This window comes from Pseudophryne corroboree, chromosome 1 (assembly GCF_028390025.1).
Source record: "Pseudophryne corroboree isolate aPseCor3 chromosome 1, aPseCor3.hap2, whole genome shotgun sequence".
Classification (NCBI taxonomy): domain Eukaryota; kingdom Metazoa; phylum Chordata; class Amphibia; order Anura; family Myobatrachidae; genus Pseudophryne; species Pseudophryne corroboree.
The window spans coordinates 554,959,909-554,987,775 of record NC_086444.1 but is presented as its reverse complement, the minus strand read 5'-3'; the positions used below and the strand labels follow the sequence as shown (position 1 = coordinate 554,987,775).

Here is a 27,867-nt window from a genome sequence, read left to right as displayed (position 1 = left end):
ATAGTACCCTTGATACTATATTTAGCCTTTGGGTTTTTGAGACCCAAGTGCATGATTTTGCATTTTTTAGCATTAAACTGTAGTTGCCACGTTCTTCACCATTTCTCAAGCCTACCTAGGTCATCAATCATTTGTTTTACCCCTCCCAGTGTGTCTACCCTGTTGCATATCTTTGTATCATCTGCAAAAAGGCATACTTTCCCTTCAATACCATTTGCAATGTCACCAACAAAGATATTAAAGAGAACTGGTCCAAGTACAGATCCCTGGGGTACTCCACTGGTAACATTTCCTTCCATAGATTGCACTCCATATACTGCAACTGTCTGTTTTCTATCCTGCAACCAGTTTCTTATCCATTTAACTATTTTATAATCCACCCCCACACTTTCAAGTTTATTTAGCAGTCTGCGATGTGGGACAGTGTCAAATGCCTTACTAAAGTCTAGATATGCTAAATCTACAGCTCCCCTTGATCTATTATTTTCATCACAGAGTCAAAAAAGTCAATAAGATTTGTTTGCCATGATCTCCCATCAATAAATCCATGCTGTTTTTGATCCTGTAAGTTGTTTGATTTAAGCTATTCCACAACTCTTTCTTTTAATAGTTTTTCCATTACTTTCCCTACTATGGATGTAAGGCTTACTGGTCTGTAGTTACTTGCTTCTTCCTTGCTTCCACTTTTGTGAAGTAGAACTACATTCGCTCTTTTCCAGTCCTCTGGAATGGCACCTGTATTTAGTGACTGGTTAAATAATACTGTTAAAGCTGTCACCAGCACATCTTTTAGCTCTTTTAGTATCCTTGGGTGTATCCCTTCTGACCCCATTGATTTATCCACTTTTAGTTTTGAAAGTTCTGTTAGGACCTTCTCCTCTGTAAATGTACTTTTATCTACCTTATTTTTATGAATGTCCTTGCAACTTAATTGTGGCCCCTTCCCTTCTCCTTCTGTAGTAAATACTGAGCAAAAATAATTATTTAGGTGATCTGCTATTGCCTTGTCTCCCTTCCTTCTGTCAAGATACACCTCTTTGTCGTTATTATTTTGAGTCTGTTTGTATTTCCTAAAAGCCATCGTTTTTGCTTTCACACTAGTTGCTACTTCTTTTGTGAACCACACTGGCTTCCTTTTCCTGGTGCTTTTCCTAACCCTTTTGATACAAAGGTCTGTTGCCCTTAGTATTGCACTTTTTAGTTTTTCCCACCTCTCCAGCACTCCTTCCAAGTCCCTCCAGCCCGCCAATGAATCAATTAAACATCTCCCCAGGGAGAGGGACCTGGGCCCCCCGCCAGACGATGCCTGTTGGGAGGAGGTACGGGAGGGCATAGCTAAAAGTTTTATCTCTACCTGACTCAAGGAGACATCCTATAAACTATATTATCGGCGGTATTACACCCCAGACACATTGTCTAGGATGTTCCCTTCTGCTACCCCGGTTTGTTGGCGAGGATGCGGTCAGCGGGGAACTCTTTTCCATATTTGGTGGACCTGTCCACATATTGTTCGCTTCTGGAATAGGATACTCGATATACTGAACTCCCTATCTGGATTGGCGCTCGAACTGGACCCATGGGTATTTCTATTGGCCCGTCCATATCCAGATCTTGATCCTCTTTTGAATAAACTGTTTTCCCATATATTTGTGGCTGCTAAACCCTTAATTGCTAAAAATTGGAAGTCCTCCACTGCTCCTACTGTCCCTGTGCTGAATAATTATATTTGGTTCATTGCTAATATGGAGAAGATCACTTATCTGCATGACTGTCCACACAAATTTGAACTCGTTTGAGGCCCCTGATTGCTTATGATGTCTCCCCCACATTGATGTTCAAGTCGTTCTTTTGTCCATGTCTTTTGAGCTCCTAGCCATGCTGTATCTGGAACCTCCCTCCGGACGCCATCCTGCCCTCTTTAACCCTTTCTGGTAATTGAGCAATGACTGACCCATTTGTCTGTATTTATATAGCTATGCTTATGCACTATTTTTTTCTTATATTTGCTGTACTTTTCTTCTCATGGCTTAGATCGGCCCTGTTCTCTTCCTCTGTATCTGCCCCTTTCTTCTTTCTCCCTGTCCCCCCCCCCTCTTCCTTTCTCTCTACCCTTCACTGTTTCTTTCTCCCCCGCATGTGGTCCCCCCTCGAGGGACATTTTTGTTTGTTTGTTAACTGAATAAATTTCTTGCAAAACTCCTCGGAGACTGGCTTTCACCTTTAATTGTACAGCTGAATCTGTTTTGTATACCTTTTTGTCTCTCCTGGTACAAATAAAGAGTTGAAAATAAAAAAAAACATCTCCCCATTTTTGCAAAGTCAACATTTCTAAAATCCAACACCTTTGTTTTTGTGTGACAGGAGTTGGATCCTGTCTTTATACTAAACCATACTGCTTGATGATCACTGGATCCCAGGTGCTCACCCACATATATGTCTGATATCCTGTCTCCATTTGTAAGAATTAAATCTAATATTGAGTCTTTGCGAGTGGGCTCCCTCACGAATTGCTTGAGAGATGCTCCCTGTAAGGAATTTAGAAATTTGCCACTTGTAGCTGAATTTGCAAAAGACCCCTCCCAATTTACATCAGCTAAATTAAAGTCTCCCATAATTATGACTTCTCCCTTTAAAGCCATTTTAGTGATGTCCAACAATAGGTTCCTGTCCGAATCCTGCCCCTGGCCTGGTGGTCTATAGATCACCCAAATGCGTATAATGTCCTTCTCCCCGGTTTCTATGGTGACCCAAAGGGCCTCAGTTTTGTCGTCAATATTTTGTATTAAAGTAGCATTTATACTTTTTTTCACATACATTACTACCCTTCCTCCTATTCTTCCCATTCTATCTTTCCTAAATAAATTGTATCCTGGTATAGCTATGTCCCAGTCATGATTCTCATTGCACCATGACTCTGTAATTGCCACAATATCCAGGTTATCCCTTGTCATTATCGCAGTTTTTCATGCTTTAACATGTTACCTCCAAGACTTGATCTAACTTTGGTTACTTTTTGTTTCTAGGAATCATGGGCATGAACAGCCCATTTTATTAGGGGGTGCACGACCGGAGTGGCATGCCTGGGACCACCTACTGGGCATGCCTAGCACCATATATTAGCAGTCAATGCAAACTACATCATATAGGGAATTTGATTAAATAGCGTGTACAGTGAGGGCATATATATATATATATATATATATATATATATATACACACACATACACACACATACACACACATACACACACACACACACACACACACACACACACAAACAAACAGAGAATGAATGGGACTCCAGAATCCACACCATTAAATATGCCTGGGTGCCTTCAGTAATATAGAGATATTTAGTCAGTGAAAGGCTGCGGCACTCACAGGTCTTGTAATCCATATGCAGGTTATATACTGGTCCACCTCACCTTAGAAGGACACTCCAATCCATATACAGGTTGAGTATCCCTTATCCAAAATGCTTGGGACCAGAAGTATTTTGGATATCAGATTTTTCCGTATTTTGGAATAATTGCATACCATAATGAGATATCATGGCGATGGGACCCAAGTATAAGCACAGAATGCTTTTATGTTTCATATATACCTTATACACACAGCCTGAAGGTAATTTTAGCTAATATTTTTAAGAACTTTGTGCATTAATTCCGTATTTTGGAATATTCCATATTTCGGAATATTTGGATATGGGATACTCAACCTGTACAGATCAATGTTTCATTTTATTACATAAATTTTCATATGTCCTGACAAAATTGAATGCAATAAAATGAAATGTTGACCTGTATATGGACTGGAGTGTCCTGCCATGATGAGATGGACAAGTATATAACCTGCTTACTGATTACAAGACCTGTGAGTGCAGCAGCCTTTCACTGATATATAGATAGATAGATAGATAGATAGATAGATAGATAGATAGATAGATAGATACAGTCCAACAGGGGGCACTCTCCAGACCTCTATATATAATGAAGAATAATACATTTCTTGAACATACTCAACTTGCACAGGTTATTTCCCAAACGTTTTCCTGGGGAAAAAAACCTGTGCAAGTTGAGTATGTTCAAGAAATGTATTATTCTTCATTATATATAGAAGTCTGGAGAGTGCCCCCTATTGGACTGTTTCTATATTTTTATGATACTTTGGTATCTGGTGAACACCCCGGCTACTGATTTCTCCTGAGGATGTGAGTGCGACATATATATATCTATATATATATACCGTATATATATATATATATATATATATAAAACACTCACTTCTCCAGCGATGCAGAAAAAGTAGACAAGCCAGCACTCACGTGTAGATGAAAGAAAAGCAGGATTTATTCCTTAACCAAACGGCATGGTGAAGTACAGCAAATACAGCAAATACAGCAAACACAGCCCAACAGCTGTTTCAACCGACTGGTCTTCCTCAGGGGCTAACCGCACTGTTGTCAGAACACGAAATATAAGCCTCAAATGGCACCACAATCAACCCAGCAGCATCAGGACGTGGGCTGAGACAAGTCCGGGCATGTCTAATGCATCCCCTGCTGTCTCCTCCCACTCCATGACACTGGTAACTAAGCTAAACTAACCCGGTGTCATGCATAGCAACGGCTCCGGAGCGCGGCAAAACATGCGGCGGGTGGTCTCAGCAGCCTGACTAGTACATGGCATGCTGATAGTGAGGGGAATTGCAAGGACGCTGTATATCAAAACAGAAGTGAATGAAATGAAGGGATGTGTTTAAAAAAAGTAAAAGGAATAGTGCTGAAGCTCAGCAGAACAGGGTTCCCTGAAAGTGCTGGCTAGAAAGTGCAAGGTGCAAAAAGCAGGAAGGACTGACAGGTCTAATAGAAATAGTATCAGGTGACACAAGAACAACCCTCAACACAACCTACTGCAAAGCAATGCCCACTTGTTACGGCAATCAATATAAATAAGAATATATGTGCAAAAAGAATCCAAACTGCGCTATTGGGGAGAAACCCCACAGAATGCACAATGCCCGCTGCCTTGTGGTATTAAGTGAGTGATGTACAGCACCCAGTATTCCCAGATCATCACCGATACTGGTACTGACTCGACCCAACCAGGGACGTGCAGTCAGGGGAGGCAGTGCCTCCCCTGTCATTAATGATTAAAATAATAAAAAGAAGATACTTATGACACATATTTTGTGTCAGAAATATCTTCTTTATATTATTCTTATCATTTTAATACATTTGATTAGTTTGGGAGGCACTGATAGCATTGCCTCCCGCTGACAACGGGAACGGGGATAAAGCTGGAGGCGGGGCTAAGCACTGGGCTGTAAAAGCCCATTGAAAAAAGCGGAGGAAGCGGCACCTATACAAGTGCCTCGGTGACAGGGGCGTGCTTTCAGCTCACATGAAAGCACGCCCCTGTCAGTGATACATATGTGATTGGACCAGCGGATCCAGTGCTGGATCCGCTGATCCAATCACCCATACGCGGTGCCATCAGTTATTACTTCACTCTCCTCGGCTCTTTCCCACTGACTGAATCCTCGCTGCTGGTGGTGGGAGCCTGACCCCAGCAGCAGCCGTGCGGTGATCTCCCAAGTTATTCTTCCCTAGTGCAGTTCAAATGCATGGTGGATCTCCACTACCCCGCCGGGGGCAGAGCCAAGTGCGGCAGCCGGTGCACTCTCCCCTTCTCCCCTGCCCTCTCCCAGGCAGCACTCTCAGCAGCGGCATCTGTGATTCTGCAAAGGTCACATGCACCCAGGTGAGAGGGGGAGCCAAGTGCATCCTGCGGCGGCCGGCACACTCTCCCCTCCTCCCCTGCCCTCAGCCGGCGCCGATTCGGAAAATGCTGAGCACCCATATGCTTCCCCCCGGTCTCCCGTCACACACGCTACGCCTGCTGCGACCACTAGCCCAGTTTACCCCTCTTATCACAGGACAGTAGTGCTGGTGGGTGGGTGGCCGGCAGGGATGTGCTGCAGCTGCTGAACCTGACCCGGTTGTGAGGGGCCAGGCCAGTCACATCTACTCGGCAACAGGGGAGGACGCTTGGCCTGCAGCAAGGAGGCGGGTGCAGAGAGCTGAACGCGGACAGCCTGCTGGAGGGTGAGGGACCTGGGGCCGGCAGGGGAGCGGACGGAGTGTCACTGGTGCATGTGTGTCAGAAAATGGTGTGGATGTTCCACTTTCAGCTCATGTTCTCATACAAGGGAATGGGAACCAGGCTGCCGGGGGATGAGTCAGTGTGGCTGGCTACCACCAACGTCTCCTCCCATCTTTATATACTGGCCAAAACTATATACCCTTCCCCCTGCATCTATATCTCTCCTATCACAGTATACCCTTCCCCCTGTACCTCTTTACCTCCTATTACTATATACCCTTCCCCCTGCATCTATATCCCTCCTATCACAGTATACTCTTCCCCCTGTACCTCTATACCTCCTATTACTATATACCCTTCCCCCTGCATCTATATCCCTCCTATCACTGTATACTCTTCCCCCTGTACCTCTATACCTCCTATTACTATATACCCTTCCCCCTGCATCTATATCCCTCCTATCACTGTATACTTTTCCCCCTGCATCTATATCCCTCCTATCACAGTATACCCTTCCCCCTGTACCTCTATACCTCCTATTACTATATACCCTTCCCCCTGCATCTATATCCCTCCTATCACAGTATACCCTTCCCCCTGTACCTCTATACCTCCTATTACTATATACCCTTCCCCCTGCATCTATATCCCTCCTATCACAGTATACTCTTCCCCCTGCATCTATATCCCTCCTATCACTGTATACTCTTCCGCCTGTACCTCTATACCTCCTATTACTATATACCCTTCCCCCTGCATCTATATCCCTCCTATCACAGTATACCCTTCCCCCTGTACCTCTATACCTACTATACTATATACCCTTCCCCCTGCATCTATATCCCTCTATACCTCCTATTACAATAACTGAAATAGCAGCATCGCAGCATATTACATTATGCAATGCTGCCGGAAACTATCCAGATCAGGGCAATATTTTCTGCTGTGCGGGGGACTCCAATGTGTGAGGGCACCTGGTAGCCCACTTCATCCACCCCCCTCCCGTCCTATAATCTGGCCCTGAGGACGGGGCTTCACTTGGTGCCTCCCCAGCCATTGACCTTTACCGCACGTCATTGGGCCCAACACTGCTTAGTTTCCAAGATCAGCCGGAATTGGACATTTGCCAGTGTGGTATGGCTGTAAATATCACTAGACCAACATATGTTGTCTACTGGGGAATCCTATATAGGCAGCTGGAATCTGATACTGCTAAATACAACACCAAAGATGGACAATAAGCTGCACATAGTGAGCAAGAGAGGGTCTGCATGGTGGATGTTGAAAGCGAGGGTGAAAGGAAAGGTGTCACTGCTAGTGAAGTGGGGACCTGTCAGGATTGAGTTTCTAGATATATAAAGACACACGGCGGTGTCTGACAGCACATAGCATGCAAAGAACATCAATGACAGGTCACACGGCGGTGTCTAAGAAAATTAAACCAAACAGCGGAATGCAGAGTCCAACAAAAATTCACTGTAATATGTCACAGGAAACAACCTAAACAAAAATCTTAATTGAGGCCAATCGGAGTAAGGCACTTAAGTCTGTGTATCCATTGTAGTTCTAGTTGTAGCAAAATTCTGTCCCGATCACCCCCATGTTGTAGGGGCGGTATGTGATCAATGATACAACATTTGAGCTGGTTAACAGTATGATGTGCATCCTTGAAGTGTCTTGCGACCGGTAAGTTAGTAAAGTCTTTTGAGGTGTCTGTAGCAATTAGGCACTTCTTGATAGATGAGCGGTGTTGGCTGAGCCGTTGTTTCATCATTCTACTAGTCTTGCCGACATTCAGACGGTTGCATGGGCATCTCAAAATGTAAACAACAAATCTACTGTTACAATCCAGCCTATATTTGATGGAATATTCCCTCCCATCAGTGAGATTTTTGAAGCGATTGCCTATTATCAAAAAAGAGCAATTCGAACATCCTGTACACTTAAATACTCCCGGTTTGGTGGTAACCCTATTATCAAAAAAGAGCTATTCGAACATCCTGTACACTTAAATACTCCCCGTTTGGTGGTAAGCCAATTGGACATCTGTCTAGGTTTCCGCTGTGAAAAGTCTGTCTTGACCAAAAGGTCCTTGAGATTTGGTCCTCGTCTATAAGCAAATCTTGATATTAGAGATAAGTCTTTTTTCAATGTCGGATCACTGGAGATCAAATGCCAATGTTCCCTGATGCGGTTACTGGAAAAATTGAGCCTATCACGATCTTTATTGGTAGGATCAGTTTTCACATGTAGAAGTTCAGTTCTATTAAGTTTCTCAATCTGCGATAAAGCATTATTGATTTCATTCTTGGAGTATCCTCTGTCCAAGAATCTCTGTCACATAGATTCCAAAGCTCCTGGTAATTCTGTTGGATTAGAGGTGATGCGTATCACCCTCAGCAGTTGAGAGAAAAGCAAGCCCTTTTTCAAAGGCGCTGGATGAAAACTGGAGTGCAATAAAAGAGTGTTACGGTCAGAGTCCTTACTGTAGATTGAAGTTAGCAATGTATTATTCTCCTTTTTGATGGTCACATCCAATAAATTAATTTGTGTTTTACTGAAGGTCAAACTGAATCTGACGGTTCCAGGGAGGGCGTTGAGTTAATTGATGAATTCCAAAAGATGTTCTTCACTGCTTTGCCAAATAAAAAATAAATCATCGATGTATCGTACATAAAATGCTAAAAAGTGACAAAAACGTGAATTACCAATGATGTGCACCTGCTCATATACTGCCATAAAAATGTAGGCATAAGAGGGCGCCATGTTAGAACCCATGGCTGTCCCTTGTTTCTGCAAGTAGAAACAATTTTCAAAAAGAAAATAATTTTTGTTGAGGATGACGTCAATGAGTAACAAAAGAAAGGAGACTGGCAGTCCAAAATATGCATCGCTGTTGTTGAGAAGATCTCTGCATGATTCAATACCCTGTATATGGGGGATGCTGGTGTAGAGACTGGAAACGTCCAAAGTGACAAGCAAGGTATCCTCTGTCACACTCTGCACTCCTTCTAATTTCCTCAAAAAGTAAGAGGTGTCCTCTATATAGCTGGATGTTCTCCTAACCAGTGGTTGTAGATAAAAGTCGACCAATTGGGAAAGGGGCTGACACAGGGACCCTCTGGCTGAGATAATAGGTCATCCAGAAGGCTGAGTTAGTGATTTGTGTATTTTTGGAAGTGTATACAAAAATGGAATTTTGGGATGTGTGGTGGTTAAAAATTCAGCTGTGCTTTGATTGATATAGCCATTGTTGAGTCCCATTTGTATAATAGAGTCAATCTCTGTTTTGTACACTCCTGTTGGATCGTAAGTGAGTTTCTGATAACACATGGTATCCGAGAGCTGGCTGTTGGCCTCCCGTATGTAGTAGTCGTAATCAAGGAGTAGACACCGCCGTGTGTCCAGTCATTGATGTTCTTTGCATGCTATGTGCTGTCAGACACCGCCGTGTGTCTTTATATATCTAGAAAATCAATCCTGACAGGTCCCCACTTCACTAGCAGTGACACCTTTCCTTTCACCCTCGCTTTCAACATCCACCATGCAGACTCTCTCTTGCTCACTATGTGCAGCTTATTGTCCATCTTTGGTGTTGTATTTAGCAGAATCAGATTCCAGCTGCCTATATGGGATTCCCCAGTAGACAACATATGTTGGTCTAGTGATATTTACAGCCATACCACACTGGCAAACGTCCAATTCCGGCTGATCTTGGAAACTAAGCAGTGTTGGGCCCAGTTAGTACCAGTATCTGTGACGATCTGGGAATATTGAGTGCTGTACATCACTCACTTAATACCACAAGGCAGCAGACATTGTGCATTCTGTGGGTTTTCTCCCCAATAGGGCAGTTTGGATTCTTTTTGCACAAATATTCTTATTTATATTGATTGCTGTTACAAGTGGGCAATGCTTTGCAGTAGGTTGTGTTGAGGGTTGTCCTTGTGTCACCTGCTATTATTTCTATTAGACCTGTCAGTCCTTTTCCTGCTTTTTGCACGTTGCACTTTCTAGCCAGCACTTTCAGAGAACCCTGTTCTGCTGAGCTTCAGCACTATTCCTTTTACTTTTTTTAAACACATCACTTCATTTCATTCACTTCTGATTTGATATACAGCGTCCTTGCAATTCCCCTCACTATCAGCATGCCATATACTATTCAGGCTGCTGAGACCACCTGGAGCCATTGCTATGCATGACACCGGGTTTCTTTAGCTTAGTTACCAGTGTCATGGAGTGGGAGGAGACAGCAGGGGATGTATTAGACATGCCCGGACTTGTCTCAGCCCACGTCCTGATGCTGCTGGGTTGATTGTGGTGCCATTTGAGGCTTATATTTCGTGTTCTGACAACAATGCGGTTAGCCCCTGAGGAAGACCAGTCGGTTGAAACAGCTGTCGGGCTGTGTTCGCTGTATTTGCTGTACATCACCATGCCGTTTGGGTAAGGAATAAATCCTGCTTTTCTTTCATCTACACATGAGTGCTGGCTTGTCTACTTTTTCTGCATCGCTTGAGAAGTGAGTGTTTTATATTTATTGCTGTCTTGCACCACCATTTTTTGCTTTATATACATAGGCTTTGAGTGCTGTCGTGATTTCCTATATATATATATATATATATATATGTTTAAAGCCGCACTCACATATTCCATATAAAAAGCTTCCACTGGAGTGTAATCCAAGGAGCCCCAGACTGGGGTATCCAAATGTAGAGAAGAGTGAAGGAGCACTCACCAGATTTCAAATGCACAGTCACTTTATATCATAGTTGCTAAATTCCAAAGTTTTCGATCTCATTGGGGTCGATTCTATTCGGCAACTTAAGAATAGCGTCGGGAATTAGCTCCCGACGCTATTCTATTCAGCTCCAATTAAGTCGGCGATGTCCCGTTCTCGCCGACTTAACAGGTAGTTTTGTCGGGAGAACGGGCAATCTCCGACTTAACTACCCGCGGCGATGCAGATTCCCGACAGAATCAGCCTCGCGCCGGCCGTGCGGCAGCACTTTTGTCGGGTTTCTTCTCTCATCCCCCGGGGATGAGAGAAGAATTCCCGACAATTGCGGGTCACTAGTAGCTGAATTGAATAGCGTCGGGAGCTAATTCCCGGCGCTATTCTTAAGTTGCCGAATAGAATCGACCCCATTGATCTTCATCAGGGGTCACAATGGAACAACAGCACAAAAAAGCAATGCATCTATCACCAAACATCTGTGATTACTTGTTTGGTGATAGATGCATTGCTTTTTTTGTGCTTTTGTTCCGTTGTGACCCCTCATGAAGATCAATTAGATCAAAAACGTTAGGGATTTAGCAAGTGTGAAATAAAGTGACTGCATTTGAAATCTGGTGAGTGCTCCTTCACTCTTCTCTCTCTCTCTACACATACAGGGAGCAGGATATCGGTGGCACTCACAGGACTTCAGCATAATAAAGTTATATCTAGGCGTCAAACACCATCCTTCATGGTTAACATTTCAGTTTTATTTGTTCAAAACTAAAAATTTTGTCAGGACAAAGACATAGTCTATAGGTGCACCCAGTAAACTACTGTATGTTTGGCTAGAATTTTATCCCCCCACTCCCTGCCTGGCCTGAACCCCTCTCTTTCCCCTGGTGCACACAGTGAGTGAGTGAGTGAGTGAGTGAGTGAGTGAGTGAGTCATTCAAGTCTTGACTCTCACTCACATTCTGAAGGCTCAGCTGCCTGTGTCCAGAGAGACCACCATCGTCCTCCTCCAGTGGTCCTAAGGGCTCCAGACAGTCTTGGCGTGTGTGCTGTCGAAAATGGCAGGGCAGAGCAGGGCACACATGAGTGACTGATACTGCCACTAGAAACTGAGCGCGGGCGGGAGCCGGGAGGACAGCACAGGGTGGGAAGGAAGGGAGGGAGGCTGCATGGTGTGACATGCTGACGTCACACCACGAGGCAGTCGGATCATGACTGTGGGTGGATGCCTATTTCTGGAATTGTGATGCCAGCAACAGTATATACCAGCCACACAAACTATTATTTTAATTTACCATTTGGGGCCGTAAGTAATAACACCCCAATTTAGAGGCTGTGCGGGATGGCGGCTGAACTCTGACTTTTTTTAGAGGGGCAATCACTTACAAGGAAAACCATACCTTGAAAGTCTAGTATCTAAGATCATTAAAATTTGCCCTCATAAAGTATTTCCTACTGTACAGTATATGGGATGTTCCTTAGAGTTTGAAACATTTAAGTAATCTCACAGAGTAGACATTATTCCGCACCAGTTCTGAAGGTTCAAAAGAAATAGTAATAGTAATAGATGTCAAAGTCAGAAAAATATCACGCTGCACGTTGCCATATATGCACTTCATGAGTGTGCACGCTGCATATTTAATCAAAATAATGTATTTTATAAGTTAATATTCCCCTGAGTTCAACAGGTATCAGTGGGTCTCAAGATGGCTCTTTGACCTTAGAGATTCGCCAAACAATAGCTTTCCACAAGACAGGAATGTGTTAGTCATCACCCAACGTTTTGCATAACCAAGATCACATGCTCAGCTCATTGATACAGCTAGCCCACATGCTGTGAAAGACACACACTTCCTGTGGTTGACACACCCCCACAGCTGGAATGCAGGTATGATATATCCACTGGAAATCACAGGGCACACTCACTCACACAGCTACCTAGCACCCAGAAGCATGGCTGGCTCATCACCAGGATTGACCTCCTTACGAAGGCTAAGTATTGAATTCACATGGCTTAATGGCATAGAATAGTTTAAATATGTGTTTGTGGTAAAGTAGTTGTGAAATGATTGGCATAGAATAGTTAGTTTGGAGATACAAATGGCTTAAGGTTAATGATGCTTGTGCAGTTGTGTGATTGTTGGGTGTTTGGGATGATACTCTATGAAATCTGTAATGAATTGGAACAGTAGACAATCTGTAGCATAGCATCTCTGGTATACATTTATGGATGGTGATTTATAACAGATTATAGTAGTTTTACATGATACATCTTGCTGAAGGTTAGAAGTCAAAACATACTTCCTTTTGTTACTATAGTCATGTGCTTGTAGCAATAGCAGGCAGATACTTGTGGGTACCTGGTGATCTGGTCTTGTGATGGCTCATATGCTCTGATTATTGAGATACTGTGTTGGCTTGAAATTGTGAAAGGTGATTTAGATGGTTTGGAATTGTAAAATCAGAACATATGCATTATATTGAAGCTTAGACATTTTGGAATATAGTGGAGTCTTATGTCTTCTGCTATGTGATTATGGTAAAGCAAAGAATGCCATGTGTTTGGACTTGCAAATCTAAAATGGCTGCTAGCATTCCCTTTTAAATCATATGTTACAGACTTTGGAATCATGGGAGTTTTTCCCAAAATGGAGTCTAGCTTCTGTCCCATGCGGTATTGTAGGGACCATTGTGTTGTTGCTGTGTGTTGTGTATATAGGGACAGCCAGCCTGGGTGAGCACAAGTTTCTCAACACAAAGGTTCTCAACATTGACTAACTGCGCAGCGATCGCTCCCACATGTGTAAATTCTCTGCAGACATATTTATCTCCTATTAATGTTGTAAGCCATCTCTCTCTCCTTCCCCTTAAATGTAATTGTATCTTTATTGTATTTTTATGTGTAGTGATTCGGTTAGGTATTTTATGTTATCTTGGTAGTGTATAACTTGTATTGTATTATTCTTTTGCGATTGAACGTTCATTCATTTCCTTAAAAGGTGTTAGACCCTTAGACCGGTATTTGAGTGTTTATTATATTGCTAAGGGGTTCTCAGAGCGTCACATACGCTCATACAGCTTTTAAACTAACAAGGTTACACTGTGTTGCATTTACACCTTATCACTGCACAAGGGTTTACAGTATAAATACATTGTATATGGTATAGTTATAAAGGTTTAACACTGTGAGCGTCAGCGCCGCTTGTAATCTCCTCGTGGTCCCGAGCGTCCGCTAGTCGGCAGCCTATAGCGTGCTTGCCTATACGCTCTAAGCCGTGAGCGAACGTGCCGCTCGTGCATCTCATCCACGGCTAAGCGTTCGTTACGCTACGTGCGTACTCTTACGGTATTCCATACGCCAATTGCGTACTGTGTTCTTTAACCTTTTAGAGTGTTTTAGAGTGTTTTATACAAGGTATAGAATAGGCATTGTCAATTGAGGGCTCCTCCGGTCTTCACATATCTGCACTAGGTAACTTTAGCAGACATTATCGATCAGCAAAAGGCGGGAAGGTGCTATCCCTCGCAGTGCTGACCAGATAAGCGTCTGCTTCACTTAGTAAGGAGTGCTGAGGGAATCTGGAACCGGAAGGTAGGAACAGTACGTTATTGTCTTTGTAAATCTGGTTTTTATTTCTATTTGGTGCCAACTACACACGCAGATTGGATGGTGTCTGTTTAAATAGGTTTAAAAATTATTTTTAATCGCTCTGCATAGCATGATAACTAAAAGGAGCTGGCATGATGATTTTCTTTGTGACAAAAGGTCTGTCCCCCATTTTGTGTAAACCTCATGGATGTGGAAGGGGGAGGAGCAGCGGCCATTTTGGGAAGGTCAAAAACAAATATTTTTTCTAAAATGGCTGATTTTCAGGAAATAATCAGCCATCCATTGTCAAAAAGAAATCATCATTTAATGAGGTTTTTTTTATGCATTCGTTTAGTCCATATCATAGTCAATCATAAGTGGTTCAGATAGAGTTTAATAAAAAATTAATAATACATTAAATATTTGATTTAAGAAATACACAAATAAAACAAAGTAGTTTTTTTTTTTTTTGGTCACTGTCTCTCTTCAAGAACCTGTTTTAACTCTGCTACTTGTAGGATGGCCATTGAAATGCAAATGAACCTGTGTGACTGTTTTTTTTTTTTTTCTCTCCAAGCAGTAAAGAGAATCACCCTCACACACACAGTCAAGGGCACATTCATATGCAAATTAGAGAAGTGAATGGGTCTCATAGATGTAATATCTATATGTGTGTGACATCAATGTATGTTCTACAGGATAGCTATACAATGAGAATCATACTATTGCAAGCAGTGATTATTAGATTAATTTAGAATTGCATGTTCATCTGTGTATTTTCACATCTCATTCTCCTGATTGCCACATACCATTGGTAAAGCGCTGAGACATTTGTTGTTATTAATAGTTAAAAGATAAAAAGTAATATTTAAGGGTATAATTGTAAAAGGCACGCACACAGTCTCGCCTAAGAATACAAGGGAGATTTGGGTGGTGTATAGTGAATGATTACAGTTAAAGATTATTCACATTGATAAACGTGTAGTGTGTTACTGTGAACGTACTTGGTCTGTGTACACGTGTCCTAACAAGGACAGAGCGTACGCGACGCAAGGGTCGACGCACGGAGCGTACGGATATGCCCACATAATACAAACCGCACGATAGTATTGTTCTAGTAGGTGATAAGGAAGTAACGCGAAAATAACACAAATCTATCTCAAATCCAAAAGTTTAAAGTTAAAAGAAAAACCTTCTCTATTGCAATTCTTCTGGGTTAGGCTAATACCGAATGAAAGGATTTCTGCGCAGAAATAAAAAAAATTAAAGAGTACATGTGGTAAGAGTGTGTGTATATATAAGATTTCTCTTTTATTACGGAAGTGGGAACCATAGGCCAGTAGAAAGAGATACACCAGCGAGAGTGATATCGTGGGGTGGCTTGGGAGGCGTCCCTTGTTAGACTCGACACATTAATGAGCAGTAGAGTCTGCTGTACATAACAGACCAGGAGGTCAGGAGGTCACAGACCAGGAGGTCACAGACCAGGCACAGACCAGGAGGTCACAGAACAAGAGGTTCAGGTACAGCAGACTAGAAGTAGAGAGCACAACCGAAGAGGGGTTGGTGCGAGACCCATATAGGCCAAAGAAGCTCATCGCTGAAGGAATTTGCAGCAGAAATTTTCAATTCCACTGATCGTTCCACACATAAGATTAGTTGCTTGTGTGCAGATACGATTGTACCGCATGTGATTGTGTGCATTAGCGTGTCTTGAATTCAGAAGAACGCTACTTGCACATTGTTAACGTGATTTGTGTAATTTTTTTTATTTTAAGGGAAGTAGCCTGATCACTCGGGGACATTCCAGCGACTGACACTTGCTGGGGAGGTTAAGACACTCCCACACGCCCGAGCAAGTAGACGTACTTAGGGGCCCTAGGTTGGGTACGGAACCTCTGGGAACTTTGGTCGCCGTATTGGCCAGCGTGGGCGGAGTTAAGTGGGCGGACCTCGAGGCAAAAACCCCATCGCAGCCTTACCCCGGACATTTTGGTTTTCTGTGAGGGTTGCCGGAGACCCTGATTGGAAGTCAGAGGTAGTGAAAGCAACGCCTGCAGAGATGGGGGCCGCTTGTTCAGGTAAGGGGCGATCAACCCTGGTTCAGGTTGATTTGAAACCGATCAATCAGGTCGGCAAGGTCATGTGTGAGAAATCAGACCAAGATGGTCATCACACAGAAATATTATGCAATGAATGGGAAAGGATGACTGTGTATGACGGGGAGAAGTTTCCCCGGGTAGGTACTTTTAACCCAGAAGTGTTACAGAATTTAAAGAGAAGAGTTTGCCTGATTAAATCTTCAAAAAAGGCGTATTAGACATTATGATTATTTAAAATTGTGGCAACAGGAAAGTGAAATGCAAAGAAATTTAACTTACATATCTGACATATCATCTTGGGAAGAGAGACATGGCAATGGAGAGGATTATGGCTGCAGAGAATGGCACGATGGTGTACGATAAAAAAATGCACTTAGTAACTGTATTAAGAATGAAAGTAACAAATGTAATAATGTTTATAAAAATGAAAGTGTCAAAATTACAAATGTTATCCTGTGCAAGTCGCACCCCATGTTAAACTCCCCTCAGGATTACCAGCGAGAAGGTGAAACCAACACGATGTCAACACTCTACCCAGCAGTCATCATACGAGACACCCAGAGGGACACGGCCAAGTTGGTAAAGGCAATAGCAGAACCCCCTAACGGAGGGTCAGGTGAGGTCGTGTCAACAGGTAAGTACGGTATTGTATGTTACTCACAGACAAATGCATCTTACACCAAAGAGTTAACACAAAATAGCATAATGGAACAAAATCCTGTCAGGGTGAACACAATATATTAAAACAAATGTACACTACAGGAAAGTAGCAGTTTAGGTGTTAATAAATGGTTTAAAGGAAGTATTAAGAACGAGTATACAAGCCTCTCTACCTAACTGGAGAAATAACTCAGTAACTGCATTAAGGAACTACGCTGTTGGGCATGAGCAAAACATCATCAAGCACAGGGAAACAAAGAAGCCCCAGATCCCTGTGGGTAAGTCAAAGGTGAAAAGGTGTTATAATTGCCAGAAGGAAGGTCATTTTGCAAGAGATTGTAGATCAAGAAGTAGACCAAATTCATATAAACCCCCTAGACAAAGATATGAGCAAAGTTATGACACACCAAATTGTAATCAGAGATCACATAGGAAGGAGTCTGGGCCGCACCTGTAACATGCAATCAGGAAAGGTGATCATTAGGACTGATAGTAAGCCTGAGGTTACAGTTAATGAAATGGGAGGTCAGTTCCTTGCAGGCACAAGGACGGCCGGGTAGACGTAATTTATCTGTAAATGTTCTTTTCCCCATCTCTGATGTTTATCGGCAGGACCCAAATATCACATAGCTATTTGGTCCTTGCAGAAGTCTACCAAACCCCAGTATGACCTACCAGCATCGATGTATCCTGGCCAGATACAAAGGGTAGGTATGGAAATACTGGTGGGAGAGACTATGCAAGGATACCATTGGACATGTAGATGTGACAGCCTGATGGTGAACGGAAGATCTGACAATGTTTTTTTTTCTCTCCTGAAAAAATGTTTGAAAAATGTTTTTTTTTCTGTTGTTGTTTATTGTTCATTTATGTGATGCATATATATATGAACGGTTCTCTCTCTCTCGTTGTTTTTTTTTTTCTCTCTCTCTCTTCTTTCTCATGTTCTCATAACGTTACAGATGGTATGTCACACATTAGTTGGACAAATGGTAATGCAAGATTTAACAGAAGAGCGCTGAGCTAGAAGAAATATTGTATCACCAGAATGTTTAGAAGACTGAGAGACAGCACCTTTGAGATGACAGCAGAACAAGAAGAACAACAAGACTAGAGAACTAATTATCGTAACAAGTTTCTCTCCCCCTCAAACTGTTTTCCTGTACCCCCATTACAAATTTCTCCTTTCTCCTCCTGTAAGATGGACTCGCCTCAAGAGACTGTGATCCGTGTTTTCATGTCGACCCTGATGTTGACCAGAGCAGTCTGTTTCGGTGAGAGTACCAGTGAGGTCGAGAAAGGATCCAGAAAGGTTCTGATGACAAAGATGGAGGCGTAGATTTCCAAGAACAACATAATCACCAAGCAAAGGCGAGTATCAGAAAACGATCTGGTTGCATTGACCATAGAAGGAATTGTGAAGGATTGTTAGCTGAAGAAAATTGCATCTGTAGGCATTGTGATAACTTAGTTGAGGATGGGTGCATCAAGAAATGTCAGTCCAGTTTTAACATTAACATGGACCGGCATTCATTGGGTGACTATCACTCATTAGTGGGTAAGGTGTTAAACCAAACAGACTGTTGGGTATGCTCTCAAGTACCTCAAGGCCATAGCAAATCAGGATTAGTACCATTCCCTTTAACTATAGGAGAGGTACTTGAGTTAAGTGGTGGGAGACCGGTGGACAAGAGGTTTAATATCTCTAGTCCTCCTAGTTTGAAGCTCCACCAATATCATGTGGATAGGTCTTTAGTGTGTTTTAACATTTCCAATCCTCGAAAGCCGGGAAATTGGGAAGTGTCATGGAATAACAAAACCATGACCTTTTCATATAGAGCCGATAGAATGCCTACAGATACAGAGCTCATACGCCACATAGCCGATAGTGGAAAATATTTCCGATATAGGTATACCCTAGGAAGTAGGATCATGAGAGTTGGAGAAGTATCACCAGGATACTGTGCACATATCATACAATCGGATACGTGTACCAGACAGATGGGAGAATTAGGGTTAGGAGAGTCCACATGGAAAATGTGTAACATGGTAATGACATATTCAGTCCCATATGTTCTCCCCGATGATGCATATTTCATATACGGGAGAAAGGCGTATGAGCGGCTTGCCCCAAACTCAGAGGGATTATGTTATATTGAAAAAGTACCGCCTGAAGTAATGACTGTATCGCATAACAAAATTGATTTGACTTACGACCCAACCATTGAAACCACGCTGTGATAAAAGGTGATTCCACGACCTGTTTCTTTCACCCGTTTCTACAAGGACTCGCTTGGAAGAAGAATTTGACAACCTTTTACACAGACAACTGATGGACTATGCCATAGACCCCCCATATCCCTAGTGACTTTAATTTTACGCTAGCCCAACACTTTTTTGTAAGTCTATGGACATTGAGAAAGCTTTTTGCTTGCATTTTGGCAAAAGCCCAAAGAGACTACAGTCAACATGTACATCAAGACAAGACACCAGACAAGACTTCAATCAACAAATGTATATTAAACTCACATAGTTTATGACTGCATTTACCATAATTGCTCCTTATCTTCATTTCTACAACCTTCAGGTAATGACACACATAGTCGATAGGGAATACAGGCACAGATATCAGCACTCACATATCCCCCCATTCATGTATCATCAACTAAAATGTGCTCCCCCATTTTGTTGCAACCAAAAGCCGAAAAGAGCTCGGTAAAGTTTGACAGCCCATCCACAGACCCTTAATACGGGATAAGAAGGAATTCAAATGTATACTTCGCAATACCTCGAAGCTTGATTTTAAAACACGTACGGCACGATGATACATGACCCCCCAAACATGGATTCATACACACATGCTTCTGCTATCTCACTAGGTCATACCCTTTTTCCCACCTTCTTCTCTCCTCCCTTACCCAATCATAGAAATGTATTTACAAATGACATATATTTTTCTCTTTTTGAAATGTTTTAGGAAATGGCAGTTATTGGTGACCGCCAAAGGATGGACTGTCAAAGTCAGAAAAATATCACGCTGCACGTTGCCATATATGCACTTCATGCGTGTGCACGCTGCATATTTAATCAAAATAATGTATTTTATAAGTTAATATTCCCCTGAGTTCAACAGGTATCAGTGGGTCTCAAGATGGCTCTTTGACCTTAGAGATTCGCCAAACAATAGCTTTCCACAAGACAGGAATGTGTTAGTCATCACCCAACGTTTTGCATAACCAAGATCACATGCTCAGCTCATTGATACAGCTAGCCCATATGCTGTGAAAGACACACACTTCCTGTGGTTGACACACCCCCACAGCTGGAATGCAGGTATGATATATCCACTGGAAATCACAGGGCACACTCACTCACACAGCTACCTAGCACCCAGAAGCATGGCTGGCTCATCACCAGGACTGACCTCCTTACGAAGGCTAAGTATTGAATTCACATGGCTTAATGGCATAGAATAGTTTAAATATGTGTTTGTGGTAAAGTAGTTGTGAAATGATTGGCATAGAATAGTTAGTTTGGAGATACAAATGGCTTAAGGTTAATGATGCTTGTGCAGTTGTGTGATTGTTGGGTGTTTGGGATGATACTCTATGAAATCTGTAATGAATTGGAACAGTAGACAATCTGTAGCATAGCATCTCTGGTATACATTTATGGATGGTGATTTATAACAGATTATAGTAGTTTTACATGATACATCTTCCTGAAGGTTAGAAGTCAAAACATACTTCCTTTTGTTACTATAGTCATGTGCTTGTAGCAATAGCAGGCAGATACTTGTGGGTACCTGGTGATCTGGTCTTGTGATGGCTCATATGCTCTGGTTATTGAGATACTGTGTTGGCTTGAAATTGTGAAAGGTGATTTAGATGGTTTGGAATTGTAAAATCAGAACATATGCATTATATTGAAGCTTAGACATTTTGGAATATAGTGGAGTCTTATGTCTTCTGCTATGTGATTATGGTAAAGCAAAGAATGCCATGTGTTTGGACTTGCAAATCTAAAATGGCTGCAAGCATTCCCTTTTAAATCATATGTTACAGACTTTGGAATCATGGGAGTTTTTCCCAAAATGGAGTCTAGCTTCTGTCCCATGCGGTATTGTAGGGACCATTGTGTTGTTGCTGTGTGTTGTGTATATAGGGACAGCCAGCCTGGGTGAGCACAAGTTTCTCAACACAAAGGTTCTCAACATTGACTAACTGCGCAGCGATCGCTCCCACATGTGTAAATTCTCTGCAGACATATTTATCTCCTATTAATGTTGTAAGCCATCTCTCTCTCCTTCCCCTTAAATGTAATTGTATCTTTATTGTATTTTTATGTGTAGTGATTCGGTTAGGTATTTTATGTTATCTTGGTAGTGTATAACTTGTATTGTATTATTCTTTTGCGATTGAACGTTCATTCATTTCCTTAAAAGGCGTTAGACCCTTAGACCGGTATTTGAGTGTTTATTATATTGCTAAGGGGTTCTCAGAGCGTCACATACGCTCATACAGCTTTTAAACTAACAAGGTTACACTGTGTTGCATTTACACCTTATCACTGCACAAGGGTTTACAGTATAAATACATTGTATATGGTATAGTTATAAAGGTTTAACACTGTGAGCGTCAGCGCCGCTTGTGATCTCCTCGTGGTCCCGAGCGTCCGCTAGTCGGCAGCCTATAGCGTGCTTGCCTATACGCTCTAAGCCGTGAGTGAACGTGCCGCTCGTGCGTCTCATCCACGGCTAAGCGTTCGTTACGCTACGTGCGGACTCTTACGGTATTCCATACGCCAATTGCGTACTGTGTTCTTTAACCTTTTAGAGTGTTTTAGAGTGTTTTATACAAGGTATAGAATAGGCATTGTCATAGAGTACCAGAATAACGTATAATATGCACAAATAATTCGTATTTTGATGAATAAGGTCTGGTGGTGAACCCAGAGTCAGAGACAAACTAGGAAGAAAACGATTTACAGAAGACTTGTGTGGGTGCACTCTTATTTTGATTTGTTAGTATGAAGATATTAAAACATAACTTTTATTATCTCATTATTTTAAGAAAAAATCCACACTTATATAATCCACCACAATTTATTCAACAAAATATATTAGCACACACATATATGATTCAGCCTGCCAGCATCTCTGAGAGATGCCATGTCTAATTGATGTGGCTGATCAAAATAGAAAAATTGGGGTGAGTATAATCCACAACCAATCATTAAAATTTAGAAAATTTTCTGAAAATTTGGAAAAGTTCTAGTTAGTCTATACTAATAGACTTCAGGAGGGATGTAGACACTCTGGCTCTATACCCAGATCCTATCCCACCAGCACAAGCTCAGCTTGTATTAATAGGACCTCCAAGGGTCATTGAACCGAAATGTTATCAGGAGTATAGATCCTTATTAGCATTGACCAATGTCAGATCTGTGACATATCAAGGAAGACGGTACTTAGAAAAAGTAACACAGGTCAGAGAAATAAGCAAAAGAGATGATTAAAGGAAAATGTGGTGATCCTGCTGTTGGCTTAGAGTCGAGAAGGTCACGAATTACAACACCGGGTATTCTCTGGGGGTCACCCTCACAGACACTGACCCAGCCCACCACCGTTTTGCTTCCAAGATCGGACGAGATTGGGCTCTGTCGGTGGGGTATGGTAGTAATTTCTTGGGCCTACTATAGCTGACTCACCAATGAGAGTGCACCTAAAGAAGATTGGGGAGAGAGACAGAAAAACGGGGCGGATCTGCTGTCTATGTTAGGCACAGGATAAACCTGTGGATCATGGATGAGAGTCCGCAGATATATAGAAAAATGGAGAAATTGAGAGAGAAGGGTAAAGAAAGAAAAAAGGGGAGAGAAGAAGGAGAACTGAATCGAGACTGTGACGGATGTCAGCTTGGTATCAAACCGGAATGCTGTCAAAATTGAAAATAATTAGGCATAAACCCGAGTAACTGGCAATGTTGGATATATTCAGTGGTTACTCTATTTAGAAAAAAATAGAGAAAAAAAAGTTCAAATAAGAGTGCTCCCAAAAAGGATTTCTTTTGTCTTTCCTTTTTTAATATATGTGTAAATTGTTTTCTTCCTAACATTTAAGTAATGTCAAATGTTTTGTTCCTAAATCTAGGAATAAATCCAATAATTTTAGTGTACAAACTGCAGTGTGAAACTTACCTCTTGTCACAATAGCATAACATCCACCAAACCTAATTTCTCTGACATCCTAGTGGATGCTGGGAACTCCGTAAGGACCATGGGGAATAGCGGCTCCGCAGGAGACTGGGCACAAAAGTAAAGCTTTAGGACTACCTGGTGTGCACTGGCTCCTCCCCCTATGACCCTCCTCCAAGCCTCAGTTAGATTTTTGTGCCCGGCCGAGAAGGGTGCACACTAGGGGCTCTCCTGAGCTTCTTAGTGAAAGTTTAGTTTTAGGTTTTTTATTTTCAGTGAGACCTGCTGGCAACAGGCTCACTGCATCGAGGGACTAAGGGGAGAAGAAGCGAACCTGCCTGCTTGCAGCCAGCTTGGGCTTCTTAGGCTACTGGACACCATTAGCTCCAGAGGGACCGTACACAGGACCAGCCTCGGAGTCCGGTCCCAGAGCCGCGCCGCCGGCCCCCTTACAGAGCCAGAAGCAAGAAGAGGTCCGGAAAAATCGTCGGCAGAAGACATCAGTCTTCAACAAGGTAGCGCACAGCACTGCAGCTGTGCGCCATTGCTCCTCAGGCACACTTCACACTCCGGTCACTGAGGGTGCAGGGCGCTAGGGGGGGGCGCCCTGAGCAGCAATGTAAAACACCTTGGCTGGCGAAAATACACCACATATAACCCCCAGGGCTATATGGATGTATTTTAACCCCTGCCAGAATTCACCAAAAAGCGGGAGAAAAGGCCGCCGAGAAGGGGGCGGAGCCTATCTCCTCAGCACACGGGCGCCATTTTCCATCACAGCTCCGCTGGAAGGACGTCTCCCTGACTCTCCCCTGCAGTCCTGCACTACAGAAAAGGGTAAAAAAGAGAGGGGGGGCACTAATTTGGCGCAGTTTTGATAATAACAGCAGCTATAAAGGGAAAAGCACGTTATATAGTGGTATTCCTGTCTATATATAGCGCTCTGGTGTGTGCTGGCATACTCTCCCTCTGTCTCCCCAAAGGGCTAGTGGGGTCCTGTCCTCTATCAGAGCATTCCCTGTGTGTGTGCGGTGTGTCGGTACGATTGTGTCGACATGTTTGAGGAGGAAAATGAGATGGAGGCGGAGCAATTGCCTATAATAGAGTTGTCACCCCCTAGGGAGTCGACACCTGAGTGGATGAGCTTATGGAAGGAATTGCGTGACAATGTCAGCTCTTTACGAAAGACAGTTGACGATATGAGACAGCCGGCTACTCAGCTTGTGCCTGTCCAGGGGTCTCAAACGCCATCAGGGGCTCTAAAACGCCCGTTACCTCAGATGGCAGACACAGACACGGATACTGACTCCAGTGTCGACGATGATGAGACAAATGTAACTTCCAGTAGGGCCACACGTTACATGATTGAGGCAATGAAAAATGTTTTGCATATTTCTGATAATACAAGTACCACTAAAAAGGGTATTATGTTTGGTGAGAAAAAACTGCCTGTAGTTTTTCCTGTATCCGAGGAATTAAATGAAGTGTGTGATGAGGCGTGGGTTTCCCCCGATAAAAAACTGATAATTCCTAAAAGGTTATTGGCATCATACCCTTTCCCGCCAGAGGATAGGGCACGTTGGGAAACACCCCCTAGGGTGGATAAAGCGCTCACACGCTTGTCTAAACAGGTGGCACTACCCTCTCCTGATACGGCCGCCCTAAAGGAACCTGCCGACAGAAAGCAGGAGAATATCCTAAAATGTATATACACTCACACGGGTGTTATACTGCGACCGGCAATCGCCTCAGCCTGGATGTGCAGTGCTGGGGTGGCGTGGTCGGATTCCCTGACTGAAAATATTGATACCCTAGATAGGGACAGTATATTACAATAGAGCATTTAAAAGATGCATTTTTATATATGCGTGATGCACAGAGGGGTATTTGCCGACTGGCATCAAGAGTTAGCGCGCTGTCCATTTCTGCAAGAAGAGGGTTATGGACGCAGCAGTGGTCAGGTGATGCGGATTCCAAAAGGCACATGGAAGTATTGCCTTATAAGGGGGAGGAGTTATTTGGGGTAGGTCTATCAGACCTGGTAGCCACGGCAACTGCTGGAAAATCCACATTTTTACCCCAGGTAGCCTCTCAACATAAGAAGACGCCGTATTATCAGGCGCAGTCCTTTCGGCCCCATAAGGGCAAGCGGGCAAAAGGCTCCTCATTTCTGCCCCGTGGCAGAGGGAGAGGAAAAAGGCTGCAGCACACAGACAGTTCCCAGGAACAGAAGCCCTCTCCCGCCTCCGCAAAGTCCTCAGCATGACGCTGGGGCTTTACAAGCGGACTCAGGCACGGTGGGGGCCCGTCTCAAGAAGATCAGCGCGCAGTGGGCCCACTCGCAAGTGGACCCCTGGATCCTTCAGGTGGTATCTCAGGGGTACAAATTGGAATTCGAGACGTCTCCCTCTCGCCGTTTCCTAAAGTCTGCTTTACCGACGTCTCCCTCAGACAGGGAGGCAGTATTGCAAGCCATTCACAAGCTGTATTCCCAGCAGGTGATAATCAAGGTACCCCTCCTGCAACAGGGAAAGGGGTATTATTCCACACTGTTTGTGGTACCGAAGCCGGACGGCTCGGTGAGACCAATTTTAAATCTAAGATCCTTGAACACTTACATACAGAGGTTCAAATTCAAGATGGAGTCACTCAGAGCAGTGATTGCAAACCTGGAAGAAGGGGATTATATGGTGTCTCTGGACATCAAAGATGCTTACCTACATGTCCCAATTTACCCTTCTCACCAAGGGTACCTCAGGTTTGTGGTACAGAATTGTCACTATCAGTTTCAGACGCTGCCGTTTGGCTTGTCCACGGCACCCCGGGTCTTTACTTTTAATGGCCGAAATGATGATACTCCTTCGAAGGAAGGGAGTTTTAGTTATCCCTTACTTGGACGATCTCCTGATAAGGGCAAGATCCAGGGAACAGTTGGAAGTCGGGGTAGCACTATCTCAGATAGTGTTGCGGCAGCACGGTTGGATTCTCAATATTCCAAAATCGCAGCTGATCCCGATGATACGCCTTCTATTCCTAGGGATGATCCTGGACACAGTCCAGAAAAAGGTTTTTCTCCCGGAGGAGAAAGCCAGGGAGTTATCCGAGCTAGTCAGAAATCTCCTAAAACCAGGCCAAGTCTCAGTGCATCAATGCACAAGGGTCCTGGAAAAAGAAAAAAAATGGTGGCTTCCTACGAAGCAATCCCATTCGGCAGATTCCACGCAAGAACCTTCCAGTGTGATCTGCTAGACAAATGGTCCGGGTCGCATCTTCAGATGCATCAGCGGATAATCTTGTCACCAAAGACAAGGGTGTCTCTCCTGTGGTGGTTGCAGAGTGCTCATCTTCTAGAGGGCCGCAGATTCGGCATTCAGGACTGGGTCCTGGTGACCACGGATGCCAGCCTGAGAGGCTGGGGAGCAGTCACACAGGGAAGAAATTTCCAGGGCTTGTGGTCAAGCCTGGAGACATCACTTCACATAAATATCCTGGAGCTAAGGGCCATCTACAATGCTCGAAGCCTAGCAAGACCTCTGCTTCAAGGTCAGCCGGTGCTGATCCAGTCAGACAGGAGAGGAGTAAGAACTATACTCGTGGCTCTGGATTGGCCAAGAAGGACTTGGTACCCGGAACTTCAAGAGATGCTCACAGAGGACCCATGGCCTCTACCTCTAAGTAGGGACCTGCTCCAGCAGGGACCCTGTCTGTTCCAAGACTTACCGCGACTGCGTTTGACGGCATGGCGGTTGAACGCCGGATCCTGAAGGAAAAAGGCATTCCGGATGAAGTCATCCCTACCCTGATCAAAGCCAGGAAGGATGTAACCGCACAACATTATCACCGTATTTGGCGTAAATATGTTGCGTGGTGCGAGGCCAGGCAGGCCCCTACAGAGGAATTTCAACTGGGTCGTTTCCTGCATTTCCTGCAAACAGGACTGTCTATGGGCCTAAAATTAGGGTCCATTAAGGTTCAAATTTCGGCCCTGTCGATTTTCTTCCAGAAAGAACTGGCTTCAGTTCCTGAAGTTCAGACGTTTGTCAAGGGGGTACTGCATATACAGCCTCCTTTTGTGCCTCCAGTGGCACCTTGGGATCTCAATGTAGTTTTGGGGTTCCTAAAATCACATTGGTTTGAACCACTCACCACTGTGGACTTAAAATATCTCACATGGAAAGTGGTAATGCTGTTGGCCCTGGCTTCGGCCAGGCGTGTGTCAGAATTGGCGGCTTTATCCTATAAAAGCCCTTACCTAATTTTTCATACGGACAGGGCAGAATTGAGGACTCGTCCTCAATTTCTCCCTAAGGTTGTTTCAGCGTTTCACCTGAACCAGCCTATTGTGGTACCTGCGGCTACTAGGGACTTGGAGGACTCCAAGTTGCTGGATGTAGTCAGGGCCCTGAAAATATATGTTTCCAGGACGGCTGGAGTCAGAAAATCTGACTCGCTGTTTATCCTGTATGCACCCAACAAGCTGGGTGC

The 27,867-nt window shown here is 43.5% G+C and overlaps 1 pseudogene; it reads right to left on the bottom strand.

Annotated features, from left to right (window-relative positions):
- Positions 1-22,751: 22,751 nt before the first annotated feature.
- Positions 22,752-22,870, bottom strand: LOC134950944 (5S ribosomal RNA; annotated as a pseudogene).
- Positions 22,871-27,867: the final 4,997 nt, after the last annotated feature.